Genomic DNA, 14,483 nt, shown 5'->3' on the forward strand with positions numbered 1-14,483 from the left:
ATTCCAGGTGAGGTCTGACCAAAGCAGAAGAGAGGGGGACAATGACTTCCCTCAATCTAGATACTATTTATTTACAGTATTTATATTCCACCCTTCTCACCCCGAAGGGGACTCAGGGCGGATCGCAATGCACATATACATGGCAAACATTCAGTGCCATTAGACATACGCAGGGGCGGTTCAACCGTCAGGCAAACTAGGCACTTGCCTGTGGTGCCATCTTGTAGGGGGCACTGTTGAGGTGCTCCTGGGTGCACGCACATGCATGCGTGCCGGCGCGTGCTCACCCTGCATGCCAGCACGCGTGCTCTCCAGGAGGCTGCCGCAGCCTCGCCCGCAGCTGCTGCCACCTCCTCCTCCTCCTCAGAGGTTGTGAAGTCTGTAGGAAGCAAGGCAAGCGGGATTTATTTATCTGTGGAATAATGTCCAGGGTGGGAGAAAGAGCTCTTGTCTGTTTGAGGCTAGTGTGAATGTTGCAATTGGCCAGCTTGATTAGCGTTTAATGGCCTTGCAGCTTCAAAGCCTGACTGCTTCCTCCCTGGGGGCGTCCTTGGTTGGGGGGTGTTAGTTGGCCCTGATTGCTTCCTGTCTGGATTTCCCCTGTTTTCAGAGTGTTGTTCTTTATTTAGGCTTTTCCTTAATCCCTACTTATTATCCAACATTTTCGCTTATGCAACGCCTTTATTTTTCAGTGATTGTTTTTGGTGGGAGGGGGCACCAAAATTTCTGTTCTCCTACACTTGAAAATTACCCTGGACATACAACAAACAGACATAGACATAGAGGTAATTTAACATTTTCTTTAAGAGATCCATTTCTTTTCCTGTGATTCCATACAGACCATGAAGAGACACCATCCCCCCTCATTGCCCCCTATTTCTGTTGCTTCTTCCCTGCTTCTCTTCTTACACACCAGCTGCTGAATTCTAAGTACACAATTATACAGGCAGGATCTTTAGATAAAGCAGCTTGAAGACTTTTAGACATTAAACTCCAAATCAGATAACAGAAATTGGGAGGGTTTTTTTTAACACTGCGCTACGCATTATGCATCCGCTAAGTGGAAGCTTAAAAACAAAAAGAGGAGCAAAGGGAGATGGGGGGTGAGGCGAGGAAGAGAGAGAAATAACCTTCCAGAGACACAAAGCTAGTGGAGGTAGTAATAATAATAATCAGATGCAAAACCCTTCAGATATAAGACGAGGGGGAGAAGATTAAACAGGCAGTATTTCTCCTCACCCTCCAACATGCATTGCAGAGACGCTGGGAAACTGAGGGCTCTGTTTGATGGCATTCGCCTCTCTTTGGAAGAAAGGGACTAGCTATGCCTATATGGCTTTAAAGTCTCAGCTCAATCTTTTAGGAAAAAGCTCAGCAGTGAAAGAGATGAGTGTTGGAGCATATAACCTTGGTTCTCCCTTTATACAGCCCTCATGGCTCTTGTTTGTTCCAAAATGGACAGGGCCAAAGTGGCTCCTGGTCTAGTGGTCCCTGGTCAAGTGGTCCTTGGTCAAAGTGGTCCCTCGTCAAGTGGTTCTGGCCAAAGTGGTCCCTTATCAAGTGGTCCCTGGTCAAAGTGGTCCCTGGTCAAAGTGGTCCCTGGTCAAAGTGGTCCCTCATCAAGTGGTCCCTGGTCAAAGTGGTCCCTGGTCAAAGTGGTCCCTGGTCAAAGTGGTTCTCTATCAAGTGGTCCCTGGTCAAAGTGGTCCCTCATCAAGTGGTCCCTGGTTAAAATGGTTCTCCATCAAGTGGTCCCTGGTCAAAGTGGTCCCTCATCAAGTGGTCCCTGGTTAAAATGGTTCTCCGTCAAGTGGTCCCTGGTCAAAGTGGACCCTCATCAAGTGGTCCCTGGTCAAAGTGGTTCTCCGTCAAGTGGTCCCTGGTCAAAGTGGTCTCTGGTCAAGGTGGTCCCTAGTCAAGTGGTCCCTGGTCTAAGTGGTCCCTCATCAAATGGTCCCTGGTCAAAGTGGTCTCCTGCCAAGTGGTCTTTGGTCAAAGTGGTCCCTCATCAAGTGGCCCTTGGTCAAAGTGGTCCCTCGTCACATGGTCCCTGGTCAAAAAAAAAGGTTGGGAACCACTGGTTCAGAGGATGGTTGCTGTTCTTGTGTAGCCAAGAAAGTGTGACTTGCTCCAGTGGGTCAACTATGACTCAGTAGGAGCTTAAACACTCACTTTCAGAGTTTACTTCAACACTCCAGCTATGATGCCATTCTGGCTCCAATATGCAACTCTTTCCAAAGGTTGCCTTGGAAAGATATGTTAAAGGAGGGTTGATGAATAAGAATGGGCTTCCTTTTACTTATGAGTAGATTCAGCAGTCAATAATGGTCTCAGTGGGTCTACTGTAGTTGGGAATAACTGGTTGCGATGGAAATGACTTGAGAAGTTTGTCTAATGTACTGCAAGGTCAAAATTGGCACATCCATCCAACCAAGAAGTGTGGAAGAAGGAGGAGGAAGAGATGGAGAAGAAGAAGTGGGAGAGGAGAAGCAGAAGAAATATAGACATTTCCTTGGATAAAATGCCTTGCTTAGTTTCAGTTCAGCTTGAGTTCCAGACTCATATTTCTATGAAATGAAGATCAACCCGGGACTTGCCATCACAGTGCTATAATAGCTGTGTCAGCTTTGAAAGTTTGCAAAGAAACCAATTATGCCACAAAATCTCCTTCGTCTCCTTTCCCCAGTGTTCTCACATCCAAAGGGAAATCACTTTGCACAGTCTATACTCTGAACTTTCTACTAACCCTGGGAAAGTGGAGCAGAAAACTGAATGGAAGCCTGCCCAGAACCGAGGGATCCCCCAAGATGGTTGTCAGAGGGGTTTCAGCAGGGCTGGGAATTGTAATTTTCAGAAAGCGAGAGGTCATTTTCTGATTGATTTGAATGTTTTCTTCTATTCAATCCAGGCTCACCACTGGTGCAAGAGGCTCACACTGCATGTTACAAAGGGCTTCTGATTTCACATTGTGAACCTGCGATAGTAGATTTCATTCGGTTTCCTCCAGTCTAGTTCCTTTTGTTCCATTTCCACAATGTGCATTCCTTCACTTTAAAAGGAATGCACATTTCCCAAAGCAGTTTCTGTTTATATGTTTGTATGCCCGCAAATGCCTTTCATATCCCATTGAACTACAGACCCCAGGAGTCCTTAGGACGGAGACATTGCAAAGAAATGGCTCAGGCATTCCATAGTGAAAACATACAAACAAGTAGCAAATTGGTGGTTGCTTTACTCCACCCTTCTTCCAAATAGCAGTGGTGTGCAGCCAATTACATATTTGCCAATCTATCTGCATATTCTCCTGCTGTGTAATGGGAAATTTGCAGTAGCTCATTCTGCTATCTCAGTGAAACAAGTGGTATATTAAAAACACGAATAATAGATGCAAAGAATTGGAAGAAACTCCCAGGACCATCCATTCCAACCCTATTCTGTCACGAACACACAATCAAAGCACGCCATCCAGCCTCTGCCAAAAAACGTCAATAGAAGTAGACTCCACTAGACTCCAAGGCAGCATATTCCACTAGGGTTATGTTTTTGGGGTCCCAGCTTTCGGTGGGGGACCCCAATTCATTTTTGGGAGCCTCCTGAAATTGGGAGGACAGGTATGTTTTTGCTCTGGGGTGCCGAAGAATCCATTTTCTATCAACCCATTATGAGGTTAGCTTCCCAGGGTCCCCTTCCCATCTTGGGCATTGAAGCTGTTTCTACTCTAGAGGAGAGGTGCTCAGCTGCAGACGGGGTGAGCTTTAAGGAAGCTTCTCTTATCTGTTCTCTACTCTAGAGGAGAGGTGCTCAGCTGCAGACAGGGGTGAGCTTTAAGGAGGCTTCTCTTATCTGTTCTCTACTCTAGAAGAGAGGTGCTCAGCTGCGGATAGCGGTGAGCTTTAAGGAGGCTTCCCTTATATGTTTCTCTACTCTAGAGGAGAGGTGTTCAGCTGCAGACAAGGGTGAACTTTAAAGAGGCATCTCTTATCTGTTCTCTACTCTAGAGGAGAGGTGCTCAGCTGCAGACAAAGGTGAGCTTTAAGGAGGCTTCTCTTATCTGTTCTCTACTCCAGAGGAGAGGTGTTCAGCTGCAGACAGTGGCGTGCTTTAAGGAGGCTTCTCTTATTTGTTCTCTAGAGGACAGGTGCTCGACTGCAGATAGGCTGCACGCCATGCACACACTCTTCAAGGCAAGGAGGCAAGTTCTGTTTTTTACTCTAGAGGAGGCGCTCAGCTGCAGGCAGTGTTTTCTGGGCCCCCACACCATTCACACACTCTCCAATGCAAGGAGGCAAGAGGTAAATTCTATTTCTTACTCTAGAGGAGGTGCTAGTCTGCAGGCACTTGTGCGCTCTTTAAGGAGGCTTCTCTTACCCGTTTCTTTACTCTAGAGGAGAGGTGCTCGGCTGCAGATAGGCTGCACGCCACTCACATACTCTTCAAGGCATGGAGGCACGGTCTGTTTTTTTTACTCTAGAGGAGGCACTCAGCTGCAGGCAGTGTTTTCTGGGCCCACACACACACTCTCCAAGGCAAGGAGGCAACAGGCAAGTTCTATTTCTTACTCTAGAGGAGGTGCTAGGCTGCAGGCACTAGTTCGCTCTTTAAGGAGGCTTCTCTTATCTGTTTCTCTACTCTAGAGGAGACATACTCAGCTGCAGACAGGGGTGCGCTTTAAGGAGGCTTCTCTTATCTGTTTCTCTACTCTAGAGGAGAGGTGCTTGGCTGCAGATAAGATGCACGCCACACATACACTCTTCAAGACAAGAAGGCACGTTCTGTTTTTTACTCTAGAGGAGGCGCTCAGCTGCAGGCAGTGTTTTCTGCCCCCCCCCCCCCACATTCTCCAAGGCAAGGAGGCAACATCAAGTTCTGGTTCTTACTCTAGAGGAGGTGCTCAGCTGCAGGCAGTGTTTTCTGGGTCCCCACATCGCACACACATTCTCCAAGGCAAGGAGACATGTTCTGTTTTTTACTCTAGAGGAGGCGCTCAGCTGCAGGCAGTGTTTTCTGGGCCCCCACACCACACACACACTCTCCAAGGCAAGGAGGCAACAGGCAAGTTCTATTTCTTACTCTAGAGGAGGTGCTAGGCTGCAGGCACTGGTGCGCTCTTTAAGGAGGCTTCTCTTATCTGTTTCTCTACTCTAGAGGAGAGGTGCTCGGCTGCAGGCAACTACATGCCACACACACACTCTATTGTTTAGTCCAGCCTTTTGCCAGCCTTGGATAAATGGTTGCTTCATGCTGGGCCCTATTTCTTATTTACTTTCCCCATCCTCTCAATATCCACAGCATGAGACTTCAATGCATTGCCCCTTCCTTCTGGACGCAATTAGGTTTTCTGTTTTTCATGGCGATTCCCATTGCCCTTAATAGCAATCAGGCAACCTGTGCATTTGCATCAAATGAAAGCGATTTAAGTATGGCTTGGGCTGTGATCTTTTCACCCAAGAGCCAAAGGTCGTCTGACTTTGGAATTGCCTGTCCCTGCGATTCTCACTGGGTCTTGATTAGTGGTCAGGAATGAGGCAAGCGCTTGGCTGAATATGTATTCGAGAGCTTCAAAAATCTGGGCAATCTTTTAACCTTTGTCCCCAATAAATATTCCAAGTGCTTGAAACTGGTTAATAAATATTTTATCCCACCTCTTTCCAGGCAACAGAGAGCGCTTGGAAAAAAAGTCTATGCATTTAAATGAAAAAGGTAACTTTAACAAAGAAATGACTACCAAACACAAGATGCTGCTACTGGGTCAAACAGAAGCCATATCTACAAAACACAGTTGCAGCACTTCGGTACCACTTTAATTGTCTTGGCTCCATCCCATGGGATCCTGAGGTATGTAGTTTGGGGAGGTATTTTGAATTTTCTGGTAGAAAACTGTAAGCCAGTGGTGTCCAACCTTTGGTCCCTATGGGTTTGGACATCAGCTTCCAGAATTCCTGACCATTGAACAAATTGGCCAATGTGCTGGTACGGCTGTACCAGAAGCGCCAACTTTATTTTCTTTCTGCTAATGTTTGCAGTCATAGGGCAGGTTGCCTGTCCATCATCATTAAGTTTGGTTCCGCCCCTTGTTCAAGGCTCTGGGAGGGAAGGAGCCATTTTTAAGTCAGTCTCACTTAAGGAAGCTAAGCTATAGGATGTGGACCAGCTCGTCCCGTATAAAAGCTTCATATCTCAAGAACATCTGGGGATATAGAACATCTGAGAAAACAGAAATGGAAATTCCAGGGGAAAAGTCTCAAAAGCTCTGGCTGAGAGCTCACAGCCTCTCAGCCTCACAGCTCCTGAAGGAAACAGCCTTAAAGTTGCCAAAGAAACCTCGGAGAGAGAACAGCATTACAGATCCACGGAACCCCAGCTGAAACATCTGCAAGCCTTGGTTGGTAGGTCTACTCGATGTCCAGACGCATTTGGAATCGGTAGTATGTCCCACATCAGCTAGGCCCATATGATAGCCTGGGAGAAGTTAAAAGGGGGTTTTCTTCTTACAGAGAAAGTACAGTTATCCAAAGCCGATTGCCCGTCCCCTGAGGACAAGATTGAAAAGCCAACAGTTTATTAAGGAAACCTTGAAGTGTTATTTGACTCCTTGAAGATTTATTATTTGTTCAACAATAAAGACTTTGTTATTTCATTAAAGACTCAAAAGACCATCCCTTTCAGAAAAATCCTCAAGAACCTCTCTTTGAGGCGCCCTGGCTTCCCTCTGGACATAAAGTATACATCCTATACAAAAAGACAATAGTTACAGGCCCAGCGCGTGACAGAACAGGCCAAGACTTCTGTGTTGGAGTCCTAAACACTTGGAGGACCAAATGTTGGACACCACTGCTGTAGACCATTCTGTTGAACTACATGACCCATGGTGATATCATCCTCAATATCTTCTTTAAATCCCATATTCCATATGGGACAAGCCAAAGACAAAAGGATGGGACCAAGAATAATACTATCTTCTATCTTAAAGCTCTTTCTTCCAGTAGAAAGCCAACAGAGACAATTCTACTTATCAGAATGAGTGAGAAATTGTACAAAAGTCAGGAACTTTGGGAGAATCCTACAGGGTCATATTGAGTGCTCCAGGAGGCCCTCACTTAGCCCATGGGATTGAAGGTCCTATAGGCCAAATGACATTGGGATGTTTCTGGTTGTCTTTCACTGAAGGTCCTATGGGCCAAATGACATTGAGATGTTTCTTGTTGTCTTTCATTGAAGGTCAGATGGGCTAAATGGCATTGGGATGTGTCTCTTGTCTTTCATGGTTGGGTAAATCCATCCTTGCTTAAAGCTTCGGACCAAGGACTAAGATGTTCTCCTTTACTGGTCCGCAATCCTTGAGGAGCTCTGATGATTTACCTCCATCCTTCCCACCATAGCATTTAAATCCTGGATGCTAGTGATGTTCTCAAATGTAGTGGCCATTGGACTCAATGGGACTTAGTTCTCCACCGAACCATAGAACCCATTGGATAACCTTGGGCCAGTTATCCCTTTTTAGAACATTTCTGACTCTATCTTTTTATCTCTGAAGATTCCCATTCAAACTTTTGGTTATCCTAACCCGTTCACCAGTTGACAGTCTGTGGCTTCCCATTCAAAACTCTGCCATCTTGCTATTTCACCTGAAATCAAACTTTTGTTGCCTGCCCGTTTTATCGATATACTTGTTTTTTTTTTTAAGCAATGGAAGTACCATTATTCAATTCCTGAGTTTGTAATTTTCTAATATGTGGCTTATACCACAGTTCTGTGCTAGGTGGCATAACTGCAAGGAGGAGAAATGTGACCCTTTCTTTCTGTAGAACTGCCATAGCTTTTAAAGACTGTTTCCAAAAAAACAAAAAACAAAACAAGTCAAGTTCCTCATTCAGAAAACAACAACAGCAACAGAGAATTATGTCAGATCATGAAAACGAACAAAACAATTATGTGCAAACTTTTGCAGACCAGATTAGACTCAAAACACTATAAAGATGTAATTATTTGCAATTTTCTTCTTAAAGCAATGAGCAATTTTCATATTTTCCTTCTCAGAGAAAGTATTTTAAAGCTGTGTCTGTCTTCAAAGACCTACCGTTCACACTTTGAGACTTATACTGCACACACACAAACACAAAAATCACTGTTTTGCATAAAAACAATAGTTTGTGGGCTGAAATAGGCTGCATGTTCTGCACATAATATAATGAAATAAAATGTAAGTAGTATTGCTGCACATATAATACTGTTTTCAGTACAAAACAACCATGAGAAAATGTTTACATAGAATAATTCTTGAACAGCGAAGAATCTCATGAGTCTAGGATTATTTCTGACAGACTCTCAGTAATATATATATACATATATATATACACGAGGGCTATCCAGAAAGTAGATTACGTTTTGGAATTAAAAATGAACAAAGCATAGGAGAAAAAATTTACCATATGCAGTTGAAAGCCACACCCAAATACCACTTCTCAACATAGTCGCCATACAAATCTAGGCACTTATCATAGCGATGAATGAGCTTGGCAACTCCTTCCCCACAAAATTCTGCCGCTTGCGTCCTCAACCAGCATTTTGGCGATGATGCATAGCTGCGGGTAGGAGTGATCGGCTGGTTGAGGACGCAAGTGGCAGAGTTTTGTGGGGAAGGAGTTGCCAAGCTCATTCATTGCTTTGATAAGTGCCTAGATTTGAATGGCGACTATGTTGAGAAGTGGTATTTGGGTGTGGCTTTCAACTGCATATGGTAAATGTTTTCTCCTATACTTTGTTCATTTTTAATTCCAAAACACAATCTACTTTCTGGATAACCCTTGTATATACAGTAGAGTCTCACTTATCCTACACTCACTTATCCAACATTCTGGATTATCCAACACATTTTTGTAGTCAATGTTTTCAATATATCATGATATTTTGGTGCTAAATTTGTAAATACAGTAATTACTACATAGCATTACTGCATATTGAACTACTTTTTCTGGCAAATTTGTTGTATAACCTGATGTTTTGGTGCTTAATTTGTAAAATCATAACCTAATTTGATGTTTAATAGGTTTTTCCTTAATGCCTCCTTATTATCCAACATATTCACTTATCCAACATTCTGCCAGCCCGTTTATGTTGGATAAGTGAGACTCTACTATATAACCATTCTTAAAACCATACTTTTTCAAAAAAGTATGTTATTTTTGAAATGATATAATATTGTGTTTATGGACTCAGAAGTCCCACTAATTTAAATAGGATTTACTATAAAAGTAAGCATAAAACAAAGAAGCTAGCAAAACATCTCTTTCAACTCTATGATTCTATAATTATCTTATTATCAATCACTCAATCAATCCAAGAAACACATTATCATTAAATATATGAAAGTTATGTCCTTCATTTCCAAACTTGGTAAAGTTTTATCCAAGGCGCTGGCTTTCTGACGTTCTCCTTAATTATGTCGTTTTATCGAGGCACAGATATTGATGCAACCCAAAGCCGACATAAAACCCAGGGACTGAAAATAATTGCTGCCATTCTTCGCTTTATAAGGGCAGGAAAACAGTCAGAGCACATGTTACAATAAGTTGAGATCTGAAACAATACAACACTTGTTTAGAAGGGTTTTCTCTTGAACTGAAAAAAAGGACCCTTTGCGGGATTTGTTCGCCTTTCGTTGCAGCTTTCGTCAACCTTCAGAAGAGCGAAAATTGCCAGGAGAAGACCTCCGCCTTCAGGCTGGATCAGCAAATGAACTCCTTGGAAAATACCCCATGCGGGTTTGGCAAGGAAGATATTTTGATGCCATCAAAACCCCAGAAATTTAGCTAGAGGAGAGAATTTACAAGGAAAGCAGTTGATAGAATTAAAAAAAAAACTATTTTATTTCATCTCCTTCCCTCCCTTTCTCTTACTCTCTCTCCTCTTCCCTACATTTTTGTATTAGGCGTGAAGACGTCTGATGGTCCTTGAAGGTTACTCATCCTGGTTGTAGAATTCAATGAACCAAAGTGTTAGAATCTTAGAGTTGGAAGAGACCCCAAAGGCCATTTAGTCTAACCCACTGCCATGCAGGAACATGCAGTCAAAGCACCCATGACAGATGGCCATCCAGCCTCTGTTTAAAAACCTCCAGAGAAGGAGACTCCACCAGACTCCCTTGATCTTATGACTTCCCTTGATCTTGACACTATACTTCTGCTGATTCAGTCTCGTAACAGTAATAATAATAATAATAATAATAATAATAATAATAATAATAATAATGCCTCAAGTACCACCTCCCAGCAGTAAAGAACTGGTGGGATCACAAACCTGCAAAAGTATTGGAAAATGAGCACACAAAGATACTGTGGGACTTCCGAATCCAAACTGACAAAGTTCTGGAACACAACACACCAGACATCACAGTTGTGGAAAAGAAAAAGGTTTCGATCATTGATGTCACTGTCATGAAGACTTTTACAACAAAAGTTAAAACATCCTGCTCAGACTGAACAGAATATCCCACTTCTGACACCAAAAATGTTATGAATAACTTTTCAATAACTTTAAAGCATAGGTTCTTTTTATTGCAGTTTCAGTCTGAGAGGTATAGCAGAACTTTTATAGAACAACAAAGAACAACATTTAGACACACAGACATACAGATTCTATGCAACTACATTGGATTCACAAACAACCTACAGTTACATTGGCTAAGAAACAAACAAAGGGGGGGAGTTACATTTTCATTCTTCATTCACACACAACATGCATCCATCTTCATGCACACAAATATTACCATATTCTTTCTCCCTTCTTGGAGAAGCACCTGCTTAGGCCAGACCCAGCTTCCACTGCTGCCTGCCAAGACATCGTTCCAAAACGCCAAAACTTCAAAAAGGCCATGACTTCAAAACGCACTCCTTTCTCTTCCCATGAGAAAAAGAGGTCCCAAAAAGTGAACAGAATCCTGCTTTCCCAGAGCAGATCTGCCACTCCCAAGTACACCATCTCCACTGAGCATGGCGGGTGAACAGCGTCGCTGTCTGTCACACCTTCTGGACTGTCATAAGGTCACTTATATAGCAATATTTTGCTGATGATGTTGTCCCAAAGTTGTAAATGAGTGATAGACGTCTTCCATCCTGGAATATCCTCAGTTTCCTGGACCAGATGTTGATTCCTCTTGATTGGTGTTAGCAAACACAAGCAGCTCTTCCCCAAAAGTTCATCAAGTTAGCAAATGTTGACAGATGTTAACAGGTGTAAACATTTCTCTTATCAGTCACAGTTCTTATCACAGTTTGCCAGGCAGGTCAACTATTTCAGGTCTCATTAGCAGGTTTTAATTACAATTCCTGAGCAGGTAGTTAATGCTTTGCAAGTATTAGTCTACAGACTGGTGTCTTCAAATGTACTAACTCACTCATTCTTCCATTCATACCACATATCATATATGCATATTTTGGTCACATCACCATCCCAGGTGACAGTCGCATTGACGAAAAACAACAGGAAAAACTCAGCCGCTATCAGGACCTCAAGATTGAACTTCAAAGACTGGCAGAAACCAGTGCAGGTGGTCCCGGTGGTGATGGGCACACTGGGTGCCGTGCCAAAAGATCTCAGCCGGCATTTGGAAACAATAGACATTGACAAAATTACGATCTGTCAACTGCAAAAGGCCACTCTACTGGGATCTGCGTGCATCATCCAAAAATACATCACACAGTCCTAAACGCTTGGGAAGTGTTCAACTTGTGATTTTGTGATACGAAATCCAGCATATCTATCTTGTTTGCTGTGTCATACAATAAAATAATAATAATAACTTTATTTGTATATCCCGCCTCCATCTCCCCATAGGGACTCGGGGGGATTATTTGGGCCAAGCCCAAATAATCACAATAAAACAAATAAAATACAATCAGAACAAACAAACATTGTCAACAGTTTAAAAAAATTGTATTGACTTGTATCGTATTGACTTGTTTAGCTGCCGCATCTCACTGTTGACTCATATTCAGCTTGTGGTCTTCTAAGTCTCCTAACTTTGGCTGTGGATTCTCACCTTGGCAGATGGTCAGTCTAGATGGCCCTTGAAGCTCCTTCCAACTCTACACCTCTATAATATTTACAACCAAACTCCTTTCCCATTCAAAGTCTGCCCAACTCTACAATTCTGAAGAACACCTCTATGCTACTTTTGTTTAAGCGTAACATGCATCCCGAGAGTCCGAAAAAGTCTGCTAATTATTTGGTAACTTTCTGATCATTAATAAAAAGATTATCTTGTCAATGTATGGCTTTTTTGTTTTATTCTAATGGACAAATGTGGCTGCAAACATTAGGCCAATTAGCTGGAAAGCTTTATTTTTTTTCGGGGCTTTCTCGTTGCAAAAATCACGAATTAGTCCCCCAAGGTCACTTTCTCTCGCATGTTCACACTCAATAGACAAGATGATTAGTTGGCTTAACCGTTCCTGTTCTGCTGTAAAAGCCTTGCTGGGGAAGCTCTGTTCAGTTTCTGCCGCAGCCATGGGCAATGTGCAGAAAAAATTAAAAACGAATTCTATATGTCATTTTCACATCACAGTTGAAAATTGTTTCTTGTAAATGCCACTTCTCCCTGTCAGGAGAGTTAATACTCTTTTCCAGGAGTAGGATATGATTTTATTTTATTTAGGGGTGATATTTGACAAGAGAAAATCTCAGAAAGATCTGTGGAATATTTAGGTCGCATCCACACTGTACAATAAATGCGATTTCACACCATTTTGACTGCCATGGATCAATTACTAGAGAATCCTGGGAGCTGTAGTATAGCAAGGCACCAACACTCTTTGGCAAAGAAGACTAAGGACTTTGTAAAACTACAATTCCCAGGATTCCATAGCATTGATGAGTGCAGGGAAAACGGTTTGGAGGTGGCGACCCATGTTGGCCCAGTGTTTTGCTCTATGATAAAGACTAATAGTAACAGTTAATAGCAACTATACTGTACATGTGGGCTATTGAGTCCATGTAGACAAGACCTTATAAAATAATAGAAAACACATTGAGCATTTAAAGGAGTTTTAAACCAGTACTGGTTTCGCTATGCAAATGATTACATTGGAAAACTTGGAACCAGTTTGTGGCCCAATGGTGGTTCGACAAACTGCCTCAGCTGCAAGGAGAGGTGAGTAATAAAATAATAATAATAATAATAATAATAATAATAATAATAATAATAATAATAATAATAAAAGGAGGAAATTAGCTACGAATACCAATCACAATAAGGCATATTGTTAATATTGTTCTTCAGGGTCCCATTAGTGAGCCACAGCCAGGTCTTATCAGCTTTTCCTTCAGTTTTGTCAAGGAACTTTCCATGCAATGTTTTGTTGTGCCAGCTGTCAGCTCTTGTTTGTAGTGCGGTTTTCTTGTACTGTTTTTTTGTCTGCTGTGCTTTGAGGAGTTTGTGATTTTTGACTTCAATCAAAGCAGTTCGAAAACATGCAAATGTGAGTAGATCAATAAGTACAGCTCCAGCGGGAAGGTAACGGCGCTCCATGCAGTCATGCTGGCCACATGACCTTGGAGGTGTCTATGGACAACGCCGGCTCTTTGGCTTAGAAATGGAGATGAGCACCAACTCCCAGAGTTGGTCACGACTGGACTTAACTTCAGGGGAAAACCTTTACCTTTACTTAATATTTTTAGAAGGGACTTGGAAACCGTCACATGGAAGTGTGGGAATGAATCCAAATGATTTAAAACCCACAGTAAACATCATTTGGAGGTGCTTGAAATTCTTTCCTCTCCATGATAAATGGCAGGGAGAGTAATCCCAGGCAATGCCACCCATTGGGTATTTTGATAAAGAAGTGTTTGGAAACAGCCAAGACATTTTGCTTTGGGAATTAGCTCCCCAGCAGGCCTGCATTAAAATTAATTTAATGGCATGTAAATTAACGCACTTGACATTTTTTCAATCACGTCTTTCCCCTCGAGCTGCTGACCAACGGGAAATAGAAAGCTTCCCTCCCTGCGAGGGTTGGAACGCAGCAAGGTTGCAACCTGGGGTGCATCTACACTGTAGAATTAATGCAGTTTGTGATGCTGAATAGGGGAGGAGCTGAGATTGGCTCCCATTTGCATTTGTATCAGGTGGGTTTTCATTCTTGGAGGACCCTTACTGTTACATGCTGCCAAAGTACCAAAGGCACCGAAGGAAATAGAGGAAACAGGGGAAACGAAATTTGTGCACATGCCTAATGGATAACTGAGGGACTTTTTCACAAAAAACAGCAATGGTATAAAAAATTATCCTGTTATACTGTTATATATAATCTATCTCAATGTCTTCCTTTGTTTCTTATCCGGGGTCCTGTGTTTTCACTTCTTCTTGCCTTATTAGTAATGTAATGTAAAGTAAGTCAGTCTATCCATATTTTTTTTTTCTATTATCTTATTTAGCCATTCTTCTAGGGAGGGAATTTTGTCTTGTTCCCAATATCTTGCATATGTAA

Source organism: Anolis carolinensis, unplaced genomic scaffold (genome assembly GCF_035594765.1).
Source record: "Anolis carolinensis isolate JA03-04 unplaced genomic scaffold, rAnoCar3.1.pri scaffold_7, whole genome shotgun sequence".
In the NCBI taxonomy this organism is placed as follows: Eukaryota; Metazoa; Chordata; class Lepidosauria; order Squamata; family Dactyloidae; genus Anolis; species Anolis carolinensis.